This window comes from Gymnogyps californianus, chromosome Z (assembly GCF_018139145.2).
Source record: "Gymnogyps californianus isolate 813 chromosome Z, ASM1813914v2, whole genome shotgun sequence".
NCBI lineage: Eukaryota > Metazoa > Chordata > Aves > Accipitriformes > Cathartidae > Gymnogyps > Gymnogyps californianus.
Window position 1 is genome coordinate 51,854,334 of NC_059500.1, and position 16,282 is coordinate 51,870,615.

Sequence of the window (16,282 nt, forward strand, 5' to 3'; positions counted from 1 at the left end):
ATGACAGAGGGAGCTATTGATTTAAAATAGTAAGAATAAGTATTAACAACCCAATGGTACAAATTGTATTTCTTAGTTTTTGTACATATTCTTCAAGTTTGATAGTCACAATCCCATAAGTAAACTCAGTGCTTACAATAATCTTGAACTGTAACTAGTTAAAATAATATTCAGTTGAGATTTCTCCTAAGATAGGAGAAATCAAAAGAGCTACAGCTTTTAGTGGAAATGACTGACACATGGCATTTTCTTCTTACCCCTTCTGTCAGCATCCTGACCACAGCCCCCTTCCTACAAGGTCAGTGGGCTGAGTCAAGGTGTTCAGTGGGCTGAGTTAAGGCACTGAGTAGGATGAGTCAAAGGTTACCTCCATCACTGATGAGAAGCCAGAAGCTTGGGCTGCCCTTCTTCCCTGTGGAGCTGCTTCTTAGCAGAGGCTGTCCCTGCTGCCCCTGCCTGAGCCATGTTGCAGCTGCTCAGCAGCCGTATCTGTGCCCAGGCTCATACCACTTCAGTCCTGACTCAACCTGGACCCATGAACATGGCTTTCTGGCCTGGTCTCAGACCTACTTTGCCCCAGCAGACTTATCAGGTTATCACTGCACCAAGGATGTCCCTGGCCACTGTCTCTGGGCCTGATCCTGACCCTGACTTGCTGTCTCACTGCCCTGGCTCCTCATCAGGGGAGGGCATTACCCTGCCTGCCTTACAGTCACTCTTGGCTCCTGGCCCCCTCCCCATGGTAAGCAGCCAGACCTTGCTCCTCCCTGACATCTTCATTCAAAGACTAGGCTAACATTTATCAAAACTATTTGCATACAAAACATGCAATGAACTTGGCTTCGTACCAGGAATTTAACAGTGCTGTTAGGAAGGTGGTGCAATTGCAATTTCTTACAAGTAAGTAGAATTCACAAGAACAACTTGATGGATTCCTTCAAGCTGGTGGAAACAGGGATGATTTTCAATCCTGCTTGGCCTAATTTCAGTAGACAACAGTAGTTTTTTGAGCTCAAATAGCTGAAGTTCAGTAGCTCTTTTGTTAAGAATTGATAGTGGGGGAAACGACAGGGGGCATGTTTTCTCTTTTTGCTTGATGTCAGTCTGCCCCAAGAATTGGGTAATTATCTTCATTTTTTTCATTCTGTTGTTGAATTACTTCTTAAACATGAACTCTTGTTGCTGTGGTGTTTTGCCATGTGTTACTATAGTCCTTTGGATACTGCTATACTGACCCTGTTACCACATAAGGTTCTGTAATTAGGTTCTGGTTCAGTTCCTGTATTTTAACCCATCTTTGAAATTTTGTTTCTGGAGGGAGTGTTCATCTGCGGGGGCTTGTTTTTTGAGGCTTTTAGTGACTTATTTTACTGAGAAATTGAGAGTGCAGTCCCAAATATTTCTCAAGGAAACTTCACTCATTAAATGAAACTTAATCATATCAGCCTTAAATAAAGACTTGCGCTATTAAAGATCCTCTCCCTGATCCTTTGTAGAGGCAAGTATTCTGGAACAAAATAAGCATAGGGATGTGACTGAAACAGTATTATACTGTTGGAGCTGGAGATAACTTGAGACTGAAAAGAAGTGAATCAACTGTAAATGAACATTATATTAGTAAAGCCGGTCAAAGAACAACTAAGACAAATTTAAATCATGTGAGGCACCTGAACTAGCTCTCTGGTATGTCTGTGTGGTTCTCCACAGTGCTTTGTAGCAATACTAGCTCATAGTTAGCACTGCACTGTGCTTGGACCAACCAGTTACTTTTGTAAACTTGATCAGCTCTTGGAAATACAGTTTTCTGACAACAGTCGCTTGGGCCCTAGACACTTGTTAAGGTAAGCTAAAATTAGTACAGGCTCAGGCAGGTACAGCAAGGTCCTGAGACCCTGCACTGTGAGGTCAGTACAGAACCTGTGGCCTTATACCAGACCTGGTAGAAATCACGTATGCTGGACTACAGTTTCAACTTGACCTAGCTGTCATTATGAAATCTCAAATGAAAAAAAAAAAAGGTTATTGCACATGTAGTGGTTTCTTAAAAAAACCCTGTGTCTTGGAACTAATAATAATTTTCAAAAGCTAGTAAAGATAGTTGATTAGGATCATTGCACTATTTTCCTATGGCAATTGGAATAAAAGGGCTCTTGACAGTTTTCCCCTATGACCCTGTTGACATATGCAGACACTTTCTTGCCTCATGAGCAAATAAAATATTAGATTTAGAAAGAAATCACAAATATGTGTATTTTGGCAAGACAGAAATGCAGAAGTAAAGCCATTGTTTGGTGACAGGTGATTAAAAGCAGTAAGAAAGGCTGCAAAAGATACTTGCGTAGATAGCCTCATTGCTGAGGTGGATGAAACTGAACTAACAGATAAGAAAGAACTCAAAAATGTGTTGGTTGGGGTGTGGGTTTTTTTTTTTTAGTTTAGTTTGGTTTTGTTCCCTCCCCTCCTCCCCGCCCTCCCTTAGATTAATTATTTTGCATGCCACGATTCTGAAAGGTGTGAGTGAGATTCTGAAAATATAACTAATATTGTTAGGTTTAAAAAGTTCTGGCTAACTGCTTTCCTTTCAGTGGTACAACTCTAGGTACATTGTAGGGATCTGACAATAGTTTTATAACAGTGAGAAGAAGGAAATTGCATAGGAATCCTGATTTATGATGAAAATTTGAGCAAATCCTTTATTTGTTGTGTATAAAGTGCTTTGAGACTAACACCCTGAGGAATATTTGATTCTTTAGTTTTATGTAGTGAAGCAGATTTGAACTGTACTTAACAAGTAGAATTGCATTTGAATTGCTTTAGGAAAAAAATCAGTTTTGATCTCTTTATTACTTGTAATTTAATGTGTTCAGAAGTGAAACAGTTCAAGAACATAATGTTGAACACAGAAGGCTGAGTTTTGCATTGTATAAGACATAGGATTTATACACTGTGGGAAAACCTAGGGCAAGTGTGCTTTCTAAGATCTGATTTTCTGCAACATAGTCCAGGCTTCTTTGTTGAAAATCTGAGTTTAGTCATAACACTGCACTTACTTTTTGGTTTACGATTATGTAAGCAGAAAGAATATGCAATACGTAAGCATGACCTTCAAATACATTAAAACCTCATACTGGATTTACACCAATCTTCTACATTAAGGAAACAGAATAAAAAGATTATAAATTTATATATCAGCTACCTACATTATTGAGAATATATTATTATAAGTGAGAAGTGCCCGAATTCATTGAATCAACATTCAGCTTTTTTACTAATTATATTACCATAGGCAAAATGAACAAGAGGAAATATTGCATATCTTTAAACTGTTTCAGTTATAGTTTCTTCATTTAGTGGAGTTATTTGACTTCTTACATTCTTTTTGTTGCAAGTTCAAATGCAAATATTTGTGATAACATAACCATGATAACGCTAATAATTGGATTATGCATTGAAAATACTCCTGAAGAATTACATTTGATGCAAAACCAGATTTAGTACAGAATCCTAATAGCCGAGTGCCTGTAAGCCTATAAAATCTAATACTATATTATCTGTTGACTAAAACGTATTATGGCTGACAACAGGTTTTTATCTCTTTTTTGTTCCCTCCTCTGTTATTAAAAAAAAAAAAAAAATCTTTCATTTTCTTTTTCTTTAGATCATTTCTTGGCTTAGTAAAGCTTTATTAAGAATATCAGTCTCACACAAACAACAAACCAGATTATCTGGACTCCATATCTTGTAAGAAGCTAATCTCCCATCTTCCAAATCAAACCAAGAAAATATCTCAAGACTTTTTGTTGTATGCTCCTGAACAGGGAGCAGTACCTGGAAACAGTGTGAAGCATCTGGCGTTTGTGGCTATTCATCTAGTGTGCTGACTATTCAGTCTGCATCACAGCAAGTTCTGCGCTTGCTATGTAAATGGCTTCAGTTACTTTTTATTGTCTTATTCCCAGTTGAAGCCACAAAGAAGACTTTGAAAACAGTCCATTACATCTGCCGTATTAGGAAAACCATAAGGTTGAAAACCAGCTCTTCCTTTAGGACAGAAGAAACCAAGGCAATGAATGGGAGGTATGACATCCAAAACTGTTGCTGCATAGTTAGGATTCAGCAGGCAGCTGTACAGAAAGGTTGAAGTTGGAAGAGACCTCTGGAGGTCATCTAGTCCAAACCCCCTGCTCAAGCAGGGTCACCTAGAACAGGTTGTCAAGGGCCATGTCCAGATGGCTTTTGAAAATATCCAAGGATGGAGATCTCACAACCTCTCTGGGCAACCTTTTCCAGTGCTTGGTCACCCCCACAGTGATAAAGGTTTTTCTTACGTTCAGGAGGACCCTCCTGTGTTTCAGGCTTGTGCCCATTGCGTCTGGTCTTATCACCAGACACCACTGAGAAGAGCCTGACTCCATCTTCTTTGCAGCCTCCCTTCAGATATTTATACACATTGATGGGATCTGCACTGATCCTTCTCTCTGCTAGGCGAAACAACTCTACTTTATCATCTGGATAATTAATAAAGATGTTGAATGTGACCTATCTCATGTTCCTATGACCTAACTTTCCGTGATATATTTCAGGGTGCTGTGTGGGATAAGGGCTCCCTTGGGGCCAGGAGTTGTGGGGACTCCCTAAGGGCTGGTAGGGCCTCGGCCAGAGCCCATCCTGCTGCCCCTGGCCAGGGAGCATGGCAGGCTGGAGGGACCATCAGGGGTAGCCCCAGAGCAGGACATCAGGTACTTCTGTGGGGACAAGGACAGGCTGAGTCCAGGCTTCAATGTCAGCCTGCAGGTGGGTGTCTGGATTGGGCCTGGTTAGTAAATCCATCGTCAAACGCAGCCCCAGGATGACTGAAACAACTTCATCAAAAATTTATCATTGACAAAGATGAAAGTGGCACTTGAGTAAACCTGCTTTTCACGTAGTAATGTAAAATAACTTTTTGGTTTAGGAGGAAATTATCTTTTCTACTCCTTTCCAGCATAACTTTTATATTTGAGGTAAAACCTGGCATATTTGCATAATTATCAAGGGCCACATGTAAGTATATTTTTCAGTTCCCTGATGAGAGAGTAAATAAAATATATTTGAACAGGTGTTACTCCAGATCACAGCTTTGATGTGGCTTGTGCATGGGTAATGCATTCACCATTCCCCAGTTCTTGAAGACAGACAGCAGCTACGCTGATTCCTGATATAAAGTACTGTAGCTCTTGAGAGTCTTTGTATGTGTTGCCAGTAGTCAATTTAGATTCCTGGATTCATTCACAAAAACAGAGACAGTAAGATATCTGATACCAAAGAATGCTAGAAATCAGCTAGAGACCATTATGCCTAAGCTTATTGAATAAATTAGAATTTTTCCATCTATACCTGTTGTTAAAATAGGTCTGCTTCAGAGGGAAAGATAAGAAAGACAGCCTTAAATTTTTAAAAAGCAGATCTTTTATTTGGCTTTATGTATTGTTGCTGGAGCTGGAAAAAAAAAATCAGTGATGTATGAAGCTTAAAAATGAGATCCACCTATATGGTTTTTGAAAATTGATTTATGCCACTCTTTATGTGGGGATTTGAAGAACTGTTTTAATAGCACAACCATTCTTTAACGAGAGGCTATTTATCCACAGTTAAAGATTTCTGAAATCAAATCAGAATGTATCAGTAGTTACATCCTTTTCTGATAACATATCTTCCTTTTCTTCTGAACAAGCCTATCGCAATATTTGTTCAAACAAATGGGAAGTTAGAGCACACCTGATACATCTGGCCAGACTTCCCTAGCACATTTCAGGAGCACACTTTGTGAACTGAAGAGAACAATAAGCAGACTGTACTGAATTGGCTAGGATGAATAGTGAGTGGATGATGAAGAATGCATTCAAAAATGCGAGGAAAGTTTTTAATGAGTGTTATTCTTGCACAATAAACTTGGGCCCTTACGCTGACGTTCACTAAAGTTAGTCATTAGGATTATCTTGGCATATGTTTTCAGAAGCATGGTAGCTGAATTTCACATAAAATTTTAAGCATGATCCATATGAAAGCCCAGAAAATCCAAACACATTATTTGTTTGAAGCCAAATAAACCAAAATGAATAAATTAAGAGTTTAGAACTTCTAAAGCCTACAGCATTTTTTCTTCAGATCCCAAAGCCTAGTAAATATCATTTTTGCCACTGTTGGCTGACAGAAAGTTTTACATCAATCTGACAGTACAGAGTTTCAGGACCTGGCTGGACTTGCCTTGACTGAGGCTGATTTTATCTTGGTTTAATAAATGGCCAAGTGATGATTGCCAAACATGTTGGAGCTGCGTCTCTGTGAGTTCCATCAGGTCAAGGCCTGATGCTTTATATCACCATCAAAACTTGAATTTCCAAAATTTTGCCATATTTTGATGTGTTATATCTTCATTTAGGTCATAAAATATCAAAAATGTTGGCTATATCTAAAGCATCCAGCTTAAACTTATCTTACCAAATTTGAGATAATGTTATCTGTTAGAGTATTTGAATACGTGCATCAACTGACTACTTTTTGAGACTGAACAGACTCATTGTTGAGTAGAAAAAAAGATGTCACAAGGAGTCAGCAGGGATATTTACTGAGATGATTTTTTTCATCATCTTACTTGGCTTACAATTATTGTGTCCTTCTCTGCCAATGTCTGGCTGCCTTAAGCCAAAACTTCTAAATAACAGTATTCCCATACAGTAATATATAGCCTATTTTTTAAAATCTTATTATTCCTTAATTTACATTCCTTCCTGCTTGAATTGTACATATCCCTCAAAAGAACCACGTACTTATATATCCTTTGCTTCACATACATGAAGACGTAGAAGAAAAAGAATAATATATCTGTATGTGTTGTATTTGGTAGCAGAAAAATAGAAAACATTGTGATTCTCTTTCCAACAGCAGCCTGGATTGCATAGGAAGGGTGGTGGATCATTCCATTTTCAAATCAAAGGTGGAACTATAGAAACTCCCTGTCTTTAAACAGAGGAAAATTCTGCTTTCAAAATTTAAAATCAAATTGAAGTTTGGCAGTACCTCAGTCTCCCTTGTTAAGCTGTGGTTGCTAGGGTTTACAGGGTAACAGCTTCTAGTAAGATCTAGGAAGTCTTACTAAATCCAAGGCTTTTCTGGTAGTCATGCTCTGTGAACTGGAATCCCTGGAGTTCTTTGTTTTAATTGTGTCCATTCAAAATTTGACTAGATGAAAAACATGCAATCCAATCTAAGTTGTCTCTGCTTTGAGTGGAGAACTGGACTAGAAGAACCACTCCCAGGTTCCCTTCCAACTTCAATTATTTATGATTCTATGGCTCTGTGATAGAAAAGCATTTACAGTGACAGTCAGTTTTATCTGAGAATTCCTTGCCAGCTATCCTTGCCTCCTGTCATGATACTGCATACCAACATATCAGAAGACAATTTGTTCAGCCAGTTCCTCCAGGCGCATTATTATTTCTTCTTTTCCACCTCTGTAATGAACTTACATGTATTTTGTTTATATGTAATGAACAGCATCTTAAAAAAAGCTCTCTTACATTAGTAAATAAGTATGATCTAAGCAGGGATTTGGCAGTATGCTGAAACTGCATATGCAGTTATATTTCTCGTCTTTCCCCCCCCTCCCCCCCATTTGAAAGGATTTGTGATCTCTGTAGCTATCTTACCTACCGTATCCTTCACAGACTTTGTTGCTTATAAACTCTGAAGCTGGCCCTAGGGTTACAGGTTAAGATTGCTAGAGAAATTGCTGGATTTGCTCTTTCTTACCCTCAGAAGTAATTATAAGCAATTTGGTCACCATTATGATTATAATAATAAGGCTCTGTAGTACCAAAGTAAAATTGTATTTTGTTTTAATAGCTGCCCAACTAGTTTCCAGTCTTTTCAGTGATTTTCCTGCCATATGCATTAACTTTTACATGTCTCCATATAAAAAAATAGGACAATTTATTTAAGAAATGACTCTACCCAACTGCAGCATACATGAATGATGATTATTCATTCAGCCATGAAGTTTAAGGATGGAACTGTTTGCCAGGGGTGGAAGACAGAGCTTTCATTCTGAAAATAGAATCAAGCCAGCCTTAAAATGCAAGACCTCTGAAGATTAAGTTGTCTAGCTTAGTCAGAGAGAAGATTGAGGGATGAATTCTACATGAGTATATATGTATATGCACACAACTATAATGGAAAGGAGAGGACAGCTGTTTAACTTTGAAGACAAAATGGTGACATAAATCCAGTTATTGAGAGCCAACTTTTAGGCAAGTATAATATTAGAATTAGAAATAAACGTTCTAGTTGTGAGGTATTTAAATAGTCAGAGTAGTGCAACTTGCAATCATTTGATAACACAACTATTTCAAAAGTATACTTCACTCCAGAAAATTGTATAACCTCTGTGCATGGTTTTAATGGATATAGGACTGCTTTGGTTCATTTGGACTTGAAATCTTTTAATCTCTGATTCCCAATTTTCATCATCATCTTTCAAGACTACTGGGGAAAACAAATTTTTATGCATTGACATTTTAATGTTCTTTGTACTTGCATCTATACATTAAACTACTAACAAAATCAAATTTCACGCTTCAGAGCTTTAGCCAGTCATCAGCAAAGTGAAGGAGTACATTGTCTTGATGAGCAATTGGTTAGATATATTTTTTCTCCTCTTCCTCTGAAGAATCAGAGGCTAGCTGCAACTGTAGACTGGAAGAAAAGATAGACACAAAGACACTTCAAAAATATTTCTTCAGTGTATCTGGTGACATGTTCAAGGTCATGCTGATCACCAGATCTGTATTCAAGTAGGAAATTTTCCCCGCTCAGTCTGATGGGGAGTTTGGAAGATTTTGGCCAACTTCTTAATTTTCTCTACAGCAAAATGAGTAGATGGAGCTCCTGAAGTGTCATAATGTAAAAATTATTTTTCAGCTTCTAAATTTTATGGTCAGAATAAGTCACTTCTTGACAAGAAGTATCAAAACTGAGCTCAGTTTTGTTTGGATTATCTGGGTGTATTTCAGATAATAAAATCCCACCACTATTAAAAAACCCAGAGTAGAGGAGCACATGCAGTCCTTCATGCCATGACATATTTAGGGAGAAATGTGTACAATCATTACACCTATGGGCTGTAAGAAAGGGAAGTTATCAACCCTTGCAGCACTCAGATCAAAAGACAGGCAGCTGTGGTGGTTGACCTTGGAGAGCTGCCAGATCCCCACCCAGCCGCTCTCTCACTCCTCCTCCTTAACAGGACAGGGGGAGACAATAAGATGGAAAACTCATCATCTGTTAATGTCTCTACACTGCTTATGGTGACAGAACTATACAACATTGAAAAAGCACCTGGTTAAAACTAGGTAAAAGAAAGAACCCAGCAAAGTTCTGACTATTGATTATCCATTTAGGATAAAAAGAAACAATGTGGAAAATCTGTACCTTCTTAAAAGTACACTGTAAATGTGAGGTTGAATAAATTAATCAATTTATAGCTCTAGTTAAATAAGAACTGATGAACCTCAAAGAAATCTAGGTACTTCACTTTTCCTAACATCCTCCATTTACCTCTTTTCTTAAGGAACAAGGTAACTGTCATATTTTCTTTTCCTAAAAACGAGATGTTTCTGCGGTGAGTTAACCCTGCCTGACTTCCAGATGCCCACCAAGTCACTCTCTCAATCCCGCTCCTCAACACAACATAAGTGAAGTTTATGCCTGTGAAGTCGTTTTTTTTTTTTTTCTTTTAGTATTGTCAGCTAAAAAGATATGTTTTACACTTAGAAACAGGACCACGGTGCTCAAGTCCTAACAGAAACTAAGTGTATTTTAATATTTTTCTTACTTCTGTAATTGTTCAGTGCCATGCTTGTGGTGTTGTCACAACATCATTGATAACAACTTGTAAACTTAATCTACACAAACCTTTAAGAACTAAAAAGGCTTCATTTGAGAGCATGCTTTTCTTTTTTTTTCTTCTCTCAGTTTTTTGTTTTGTTTTGTTTTTAAATTCTATTACTATGTCTGTAGGAAATGATCCAATGGCAAATGTTTTGATACTTTTACCTAAAGACAGAAATGAAGCTCTCAAATACATAAAAAGTAAGAAATATTGTCACGGTTTAGGCCCAGCTGGCAACAAAGCACCAAGTGGGCACTTGCTCACTCCCCACCCCCCCCGGTGGGGTAGGGAGGAGAATCAAAAGAAAAGGTAAAACCTCATGGGTTGAGATTGGAACAGTTTAATAGAACAACACAAGGAGAGAAGAAATAATAATAACAATAATACTAATAAAAGAATATATAAAGCGAGTGTTGCACAATGAAATTCCTCACCACCCAGAACACTATGCTCAGCCCATTCCTGACCATGATCCTTTACCCCTGGCCAGCTCCCCCGCTTATATACTGAGCATGACTTCATATGGTATCAAATGTCCCCTTGGTTAGTTTGGGTCAGCCATCCCAGCCATGCTTCCTTCCAGCTTCTTGTGAAAATTAACCCTATCCCAGCCGAACCCAGGACAAATATTCTATCACTGGCAAATAAAAAATTACTCTTAAAGGGTGTCACTTTCAGGGGTAGTAACTAAAGATGTGTGTTCAAATTATTTGTTTTTTATCAATTTGATATTATTTGTTCTATTAATTTGATGTTGTTTGCCTATGCATAATAAAAGAGAATAGAAATACGAACTGTTTCCACATAAACATATGTGGAGATCACAAACACAGGTAAAAGACGCAGAGTAAATGAAGTCTTAAAGTTAGAAAGGCTTATATAACTGTAAATGGGGATGAGTTGTTAAAATAGACAAACTGTATAATGTAGGGTCATATCCTACATGTGTGAATGAAGAGAAATAGAAAAGGGATTTCATTTTTTTAAAAGGAAGTCATCAACATCACATATAGCCACCCTTTCTGTCCAAAGAAATCAGCAGAGGCTTACTGAACTCTGTTACTGCCACTATTTATAGAAGCTGAAGGAATATCATGACATTTTTACAAATCATTTTCCTTTTAATTTAATTTATACTGCTAGGAAGAACTTGGGAAGTATTTTGCCGTCTTCAGAAATCATGAGTATCATGTAAACATTTCTTAGTTGGGAAGGATCACTGTTGTATTGTTTCTGTGATGGCTGAGGCAGGATTTCAGATTATCTCTTGTGATTTTAATAAGTAATTTTCAAACAAGCTATAGTATCAGTGTCTCATGTGACATCTAGCATACCAGTATTCTTCCTCCCTGTATTCTTTTGACCTGAATAAGGACTTTTGTGCCAGCACCTTGTCATTTTTTTCCAGTTCTATCAACATATCTAATAAGAAATATTACTTCTCCTCACAAGCCTTCCGTTAGCGTCTAGCTTGCATCTTCGTGCAGCAGCATCGTACGTCAGAATTTAGTACATTGGAATTCATTGTGGCCAGAAGCATATATGTAAATGTCAATGCTGAAGCTTAACCTTTTTCTAATATTGTCAACTATATATTGGCATCTGGCTTTCTCGGCTTGTTTTCTGAGAAAATGTAAATGTTTTAGCCCTCCTGGCAGGGAATTTCAGCGTACATAATAGAAGAGAGAGACAATAATGCACAGTGTCTCCTGTAGTGGCTAACAGAAGTAACAGACAGCCCAAAGCTTCAAGCTTATCTGCTGCTTTCATTCAGGAGCCAAAGTGATGTTTCCTTCTGTTCCCAACTGATAACAAGTACAAAATACAGGCAAAAATAACTTTGGGCCAACTACATCCCTAACAGAAAAGAGAAAAACAAATTGCTGGGCTGATTGGCAAGAAGGTGGTGAAAGTGTTCATAGGTTTGCTGAGACTGAAATGTGTAGAGCTGGAGGCTAAGGGAAAGGGAAACTGAGTTCTAGGGAACAAGAGGAGGAGAGAAGCCAAGAAAGGGCATAGGAAAAGATGAAGTATATTGAATGAAAACATAAGAATTTAAGAAGCAAAAGAGATTCTTAGAGAAAGGGGTTACTTGCTTCACTGGAATGAAGAATGTGCACCCAGTTCATTTTCCTACAGCAGTCTAAGTGTGGAAGAAAAATCTCATGGTGTTGCTGCCGCACAAGTTTTCCAATTTCAAGTTAGGAGTAATAAAAGACAAGAGATTTCTACTCCTTAGCCTCTGCTGATGATTCAGTATTTAGTTAATTGTCATATGTCTCCTGTGCCCCTCTGCCTTGGGGAATTCCAGGCTAGAGCTGTTTGGAAATGTACCATTAGAAGAATTTTTCATAAGAAAATATTAATTAGTTGCAAAATGCAACTTGTGAGGGCATACACATCAAAGCGAGTTTATGGTTGAAACACTTCAGAGAGATTTAATTCTCCCTTCCACATTCCACCTATTTGCCTTTCCAGTCTAAATGTATCAGGACGACACGCTTAGATTTGCCTGTTCTCTTCTTTTGGAAAGATTGTTGGGTTTCTGACAAAGTCTTTAGACACTTTTGGAATGCTCTCTGTGGAAAAAAGTTTTGAAACTCAAAAACATTACAACAGTTGGAGAAAAGTTCCAGTTCAGTTCTGTTCTAGATAGCTATTCTTGGTCAAATCTGTAGGCCTATTGAATTAAATTTGTCTGTCCTTCAGGGGATTTATGTGTATGAGTAACTTCCACTAAAGCTTGTATGGAAGGAAAGAGTAGAAAAACACTTCTGAGGGAGAGAATTTACTAATTGTGTCAGTCTGCAACTGCAGAGTATTCATGGAATAATGTAGACTTGGCATTCCATGTAATTATATTAACTTCCAGTGTCTAAGATGAGGTATTTGGTTCTTTATGTTAGAATTAGAACACAGCAGAAGGAGCTTTCATCTGTTAGGAAATTATCATATTAATTTTATAGGATTATTTTAATTTTTTGTAATGCATGAATTCTTTGACCAGCTAGAGGACAGGAGAAGTGTTACTGAAATTTTTTACTGTTTGAATCAGAGTTATTTTCTGAAGAAATAAAGATGTGCCATTTACCTTCAAGAAAATAGCATTAATACATAAAATAACATTAGTACATAAAGTAGTTTAGTTCTCCTAGATGATTATACTGTAAATGAAAGGTCACAAATTTTTCAGATGTGCAGTGCCTCTCCAACCAATGTTTGTATACAGCATTAAGGAACTAACTACATACTATTAATCATTCTTCTTCTCTGGCCTTATTATAACCGATCATTGATTCGTAAGTTGTACACCCTGTACGGCAAGGAATTTTTATAGCTAAAGATCTGAAACTTTTATAAGCCAGCTGTGATTTTCTGAACATTGCTGTCCTGTTCTCAGTGCTAGCATAGCGTACAAGCTCACTATAAAGTTGTTCTAAGGCAGTGAGTTTGTGAAAAATTATGCCCTCTGTAGAAATCCATTCATTGTGTTGTAATACAGCTGAGAGCTGTAATATGATGATGATTTCTATTCATGTTTGTTTGATGTTCTTTTAGTTTGAGCAACAGAGGTATCATACGGTCAAGAAGACATAATAAAATTACTGAATATTTTAATGTTATAGATATAATGAATGAGAATTTTCCCCCCCTGTGTTTTTCCACATATGCATATCTTCATACATGTCTCTGTCCTTTTTGATATACAGTGGTTTGGAAGCTGTGAATCTCAGTATATAATTGGAACAGCTATTTAAGAAATGTACAGTTTTGTATTTCATCATTACTGTTATTAACTTTTATTGTGATGCTTGAGAAAATACGTGGATTCCACAGCTCTCACTTCATCCACCAAATGTATTGTTATATTAGGAAGCAATCAGTTTGCTTAAGCACAGTTTACACTTGGTAAATCTGTGTTGGCTCTTTCTAGAATAGAATAGAATAGAACATTTCAGTCGGAAGGGACCTACAATGATCATCTAGTCCAACTGCCTGACCAATTCAGGGCTGAACAAAAGTTAAAGCATGTTATTGAGGGCATTATCCAAACGCCTCTCAAACACTGACAGGCATGGGGCATCGACCACCTCTCTAGGAAGCCTGTTCCAGTTTGACCACCCTCTCGGTAAAGAAATGCTTCCTAATGTCCAGTGTAAACCTCCCCTGGCACAGCTTTGAACCATTCCCATGCATCCTGTCACTGGATACAAGGGAGAAGAGGTCAGCACCTCCCTCCCCCCTCCCCTCCTCAGGAAGCTGCAGAGAGCAATGAGGTGGCCTCTCAGCCTCCTTTTCTCCAAACTAGACAAGCCCAAAGTCCTTAGCCGCTCCTCATAGGACATGCCTTCCAGCCCTTTCACCAGCTTTGTTGCCCTCCTCCAGATGCATTCAAGGACCTTAACATCCTTCTTAAATTGTGGGGCCCAGACAGCAGACAATGCCCAAGGTGAGGCCACACCAACGCTGAATACAGCGGGATAATCACTTCTTTTGACTGGCTGGTTATGCTGTGTTTGATGCACCCCAGGATGCGATTTGCCCTCTTGGCTGCCAGGGCACACTGCTGACTCACACTGAGCCTGCTGTCAACCAGCACCCCCAGATCCCTTTCTGCAGGGCTGCTCTCCAGCCACTCCTCTCCCAGTTTAGACATGCGCCCGGTGGTACTCTGTCCCAGGTGCAGAATATGGCATTTCGACTTGTTAAATTTCATCCTATTAATCATTACCCAATGCTCCAATCTATCTAAATCCCTCTGCAAGGCCTCTTGTCCCTCCGGAGCATCAATAGCACTTCCCAGTTTGGTATCATCATCAAAATTGCTAATGGTGAATTCAGCACTTGCATCCAGATCATTAATGAATATATTGAACAGAACTGGCCCTAGAATTGAACTCTGAGGAACACTGCTGGTGACTGGTCACCAGCCGGATGGTAGCGCCATTCACTACAACCCTTTGAGCCCTGCTGTTCAGCCAGTTCTTCAGCCAGCACACTGTGAACCCACTCATCCCACAGTTGGACAACTTGTCCAGAAGGATGCTGTGAGGGACAGTATCAAAAGCCTTACTAATATCCAGAAAAACTACATCCGCCACCTTCCCTTCATCCACTAAGCAGGTGACCTTATCATAGAAGGATATCAAATTAGTTAAACAGGAGTTTCCCTTTGTGAACTCGTGTTGACTGTGCCTGATGATTGTATTGTTCTTTAAATGCCTTTCAATAGTACCCAGTATGATCTTCTCCATACTTTTTCCAGGAACTGAGGTTAGACTAACAGGTCTGTAGTTCCCTGGGTCTTCTCTCACACCCTTTTTGTAGATTGGAATAACATTGGCTAGCTTCCAGTCAGCAGGGACCTCCCCAGACTCCTAAGACCTCTGGCAGATGATTGAGAGGGGTCCTGCCATAACATCTGCTAGCTCCTTCAGTACTCTGGGATGAATCCCATCAGGCCCCATGGACTTGTGAACATTAAGCTGATAAAACTGGACCCGTACAATTTCAGTGTCCGCAAATGGAAAGTCACTGTTCCCACATTCATGGTCCTCCAACTCACGGGACTGGGCAGCCCAAGGTCTGTCAGTATTGTTAAAGAGTGAGGCAAAAAAAGCATTGAATGCATCTGCTTTTTCTTCATCTCCATTAGTCAGATGACCATCTTCAACAAGTATCGGTCCAATGTTTTCTTTAGATCTGCTCTTGCTATTAATGTACTTAAAAAAGCCCTTCTTGTTATCTGACACAACACTGGCCAGTTTCAACTCTAATCGATCTTTGGCCTTTCGTGTCTTCTCCCTGTATATATGAACCACAGTTCTGTAATCTTCCTGCGAAGCCTGACCTTGCTTCCAGAGATCATACAATTTCTTTTTCCTCTTGAGCTCCGTGAGGAGTTCCCTGTTCAGCTAAGCTGGTCTTCTGCCCTGCTTGCTTGACTTACAACACAGTGGAATTGCCTGCTCCTGTGTTTCTAAAAGATGGTTCTTAAAAACTGACCAGCTCTCGTGGACTCCTAAGCCCTCAAAAGCAGATTCCCAGGGTACTCTGATAAATAGCTACCTGAGTAGCTTGAAGTTTGCTTTCCTGAAGTTCAGGGTAGCAACTATGTTGTCCTTTTTTCTCATTACACTGAAAATTTTAATCTCAACCATTTCATGATTACTGTGGCCAAGACAGCCACCTACCATCACGTCTCCCAGCATTCCTTCTCTATTCACAAATAGCAAGCCTAGGAGGGCATTTTTCCTAGTTGGCTCACTGAATACTTGTGACAAGAAGTTATATCCTACAAACTTCAAGAATTTCCAAGACCTGCTTGTCAGAGCAGTATGGTATTCCCACTTG